This window comes from Elephas maximus, chromosome 3, assembly GCF_024166365.1.
Source record: "Elephas maximus indicus isolate mEleMax1 chromosome 3, mEleMax1 primary haplotype, whole genome shotgun sequence".
Lineage (NCBI taxonomy): Eukaryota > Metazoa > Chordata > Mammalia > Proboscidea > Elephantidae > Elephas > Elephas maximus.
This window is the reverse complement of record NC_064821.1, coordinates 22,919,380-22,923,388: the sequence shown is the minus strand read 5'-3', so window position 1 is coordinate 22,923,388 and position 4,009 is coordinate 22,919,380. Positions and strand designations below refer to the sequence as shown.

General features: G+C 39.6%; 1 pseudogene; it reads left to right on the top strand.

Moving 5' to 3' along the window:
• The first annotated feature begins 561 nt into the window (after positions 1-561).
• LOC126071081 (olfactory receptor 7E24-like) lies at positions 562-1,394 on the top strand (annotated as a pseudogene).
• The last annotated feature ends 2,615 nt before the right edge of the window (positions 1,395-4,009 follow it).

The window sequence follows — 4,009 nt, the reverse complement described above, 5'->3', positions numbered from 1 at the left end:
AAGGATTGGCATCTTTTGTTCTGTAAATTTTGGTTGCATTCCCCAGTGAAGACTTCTGGTTCTGAACTTTTCTGTCTTGGGAGGTTTTTGATATTGCTTTGGTATCTTTGCTTGTTATATGTCTGTTGAAATCCTGTCTTTCTTCTAGAGTTAATTATTTTGCTGTCGTTATGAGTTCATTATCTGTCAATGTCATTGATCCTCTAACATTTTTCAGCTGAGTGTCCCTAAAGTGGGTTTGTATAGAAAAGGGTGAATAGCACAGAAATCAATGAGGAGAGAGTTCTAGGAAGAATAGTTTTGCCATAATTTAGAAGAGTTGCTGAAGGGGATGTATTTCTTAAGTGTGAATGCTTTACTTGTGAATTTCCTGAATTCAAAAAATTGACACAGGGCTGAGTGACTGTGTTCTTGTTTCCTTTTACTGGCCTTTCTTTACTTTCCCAAAGGTGTTTCTGCAACATGGACCCACAGAATCTAACACGTGTGTCTGAATTTGTACTCTTGGGCCTCTCAGAAGATCCAGAACTGCAGTCCCTCCTCTTTGGACTGTTCCTGTCCATGTACCTGCTCACTGTGCTTGGAAACCTGCTCCTTATCCTGGCTGTGAGCTCTGACCTCCACCTTCACACCCCCATGTACTTCTTCCTCTCCAACCTGTCCTTGGCTGACATTGGTTTCACCTCTGTCACAATCCCTAAGATGCTTATGGATATCAATACACAGCACAGAATCATCTCCTATGGTGACTGCCTGATTCAGTTGTCTTTTTTTCTTTTTGTTTTGGGTGTATGGACAATCTACTCCTGATGGTGATGGCCTATGACCGATTTGTGGCCATCTGTCACCCACTTCACTACCCAGTCATCATGAACCCCAACCTCTGTGGCTTGATGGTTTTAGTGTCTTTTTTTCTCAGCCTTTTGGACTCCCAGCTGCATTGCTTGATGGTGTCACAACTTACCTTTTGCAAAGAAGTGGAAATTCCTCATTTCTTCTGTGGCCCTTCTCAACTCATCAACCTTGCCTGTTCTGACACCACCATCAAAAACATACTAGTGTATATTGTTGGTGCCATCTTTGCAGGCATTCCAGTCTCAGCAATCCTTTTATCTTATATTCAAATTGTTTCCTCCATTCTGAGAGTCCCATTATCAAGTGGGAAGTATAAAGCCTTTTCCACCTGTGGCTCTCACCTGTCAGTTGTTTGCTTATTTTATGGAACAGCTATTGGGGTGTACCTCAGTTCAGCTGTCTCACCTTCTCTTAGGAGTGGTGCAGTGGCCACAGTGATGTACTCCATGGTCATCCCCATGTTGAATCCCCTCATCTGCAGCCTGAGGAATAGGGATATCAAGAGGGCCCTGCAGAGGCTACTCAGTAGATCAGCATGATATCAACATCTGTGTCATTTTTTTAGTCTGTGGATTATAATAGGCAGAACACCAAACATGTGGAGCTTGGAAGCATGCTCCTTTGGTCACGTAATTTTTTTAGCTCTAGTTTCTTTCATTCCTTTTGATGTTTCATATCAGAATACTGATTATTCAGCCCACTTGGATGGGGATTGGGGGATATTCTGAAATCTGTGGTACATCATAATATACACCAAATTGATTCCTATAACCCCTATGAAGCCTTCTGTGTTTGTCATCTACGACATAGACATCCTGGTGAAATGCACAACTTTCTTTAATAAAAAATACAACCCACAACCCTTTCCACAGTTCATGACTAATATCCATACAACATCTAGATCTATCTTTTTATACAGTTTAGGTGTAATAATGCTTGTTATTAGTTCTCAAACTTGGCTTCATATTGGAATTACCTGGTGAAATTTAAAGACACTCTTGCCTGAGTTGCACCACAGGAGATGCTGGTTTATTTAGACTAAGATGTGAGGTGAGATTTTTCAAAGTAACCCGAGAGGCACCAGTGGGCAGCCAAGGTTGGAGGTTCTTTATCTAAGTAAGACCATTGTTCAAAAATGGCTAATATGCCCTTTATTCCTTATGAGCAGATGTTGAAGGTCTTAAAGCAGTCAAAACTCACAATGGGGAAGATATGAAAGGACTTTTGGCAATGTGATTTTTCTCAATGTCCCTGGTAATATTTCTCCAAATATCTTCTCCCTCCATTTCATAGAGCTTCATCCTATTTGCTGGATATTAAGCTTTTGTGTCTCTGCTCCAAACTTACCTTTCTACACTATGCTTTTTGATTTCAGAGTAGAAGTCATCGCATCCCTGCTCTGATTTCCATCTAATTTCTTGCAATGTTCTTCTAATATTTGTCCATAATGATAACCAATCCAATATGCCCAACCTTTTCACTATACTTCTTATCCTTTTCATGATCACTGCTTCCTGTAGCTACTAGCTCAGTGTTACTGTTTTTTTTCTTTTATGTCTTTCAGTCCTTCAAACCTATTTACCTAATTATCTGTATTCAATGATCTTCATGAAAATTGCTAGTTTTTTTTCTTTCTTCTTGATTGAGCCCTAAATGATAAATTGTAACATGAAGAATCAAAATATGAGATAAAAAAAAAATCAAGGTTTGTTATCATGTGTCTGAAATAGTCATTATTGTTGTTGTTAGGTGCCATTGAATTGGTTTTGAATCTTAATGACTCTATACACAACAAACCAAAACACTGCCAGGCCCTGCGCCACCCTCACAATGGTTGCTGTTTGAGCCCATAGCTGCAGCCACAGTGTCAATCCATCTGGTGGAGGATCTTCTGGCTTTTCCTACTTTACCAAGCATGATATCCTTCTCCGGAGATACAAAAGAGATTAAACGAGCAACTGAAAAAAGCAGAGATGGGAGAAGATGCCACATCACATGAAGATCGTCCAGGAACAGAAGCTCAAAGAGATAAGGACATTTCTCCAGAGCTGACAGAGAAGGAAAGCCTTCCCCTAGAGCTGGCACACTGAACTCAGATTTCTAGCCTCCTAAAGTGTGAGAAAATATATTTCTGTTTGTTAAAGCCTCCTACTGTGGTATTTCTGTTACAGCACCACTAGATAAATAAGACAGGAGTATTAATGGAGCATTTACTAAGAGTCTGTCCATATTATAAGTCAGTGGTTGTCAACCACAGCTGTACTTCAGGATAACCAAGAAATTCACAGGTAGAGAATCTGATATGGTTGGTTATAGGCTATATCCAGCTCATCAGTATATTTTAAAAGGTCCACAGTAATTATAGGGTAAATCAGGATTGAGAAATCCTGGCCTAGGAACTTTATATGTATTATTTAATTTAGTATCTCACAGTTCTATAAGACAGGCTCAATTAATATCCAGATGCTTGTCATATTATCCTATTATTTTTACATTTGCTCTTTCCCAAATTAGATCAAATTGGACCTGCCAAGAGAAATGAAAAACTGAGTTGTCTTCAAGGAGCTGATATAAGGAAAATTACAATCTCCCTATCAGGAAGGGGGTAAACCCTGGTGGCATAGCGGCTAAGAGCTATGGCTGCTAACCAAAAGGTTGGCAGTTCTAATCCACCAGGTTCTCCTTGGAAAGTGTATGGGGCAGTTCCACTCTGTCCTCTAGGGACACTGTGAGTCAGAATAGACTCGACAGCAATAGGTTTGGTTTTTTTGGCTTTCAGGAAGGATCAACTTGCAAAAAGCTCTTCAAAAGTAGGCATAAGATGGCTGGCTTTAGAATCTTCCTGTTTTTAAATCTTTGAACTCTAACTAAAAGAAGTGGATTTGATGAGGCCTTATTTACAGATGATTAGGACTGGAAACATATTTAAGTGCTTTCACAAAGCCATTAAGGTCTCCAGGTGGCACAAGTAGTTCGCAATCAGCTGCCAACCTAAAAGTCGGTGATTCAAACTTATCTAGTGGTACTGCAGAAGAAAGGTCTGGTGATCTGTTTCTGGAAAGATTTAAAAAAAATTTTTTTTTTTATTAGAGCCAAGAAAATCCTGTGAAGCAATTCTACTCTATAACATGTGGAACTGTCATAAACTGGAATC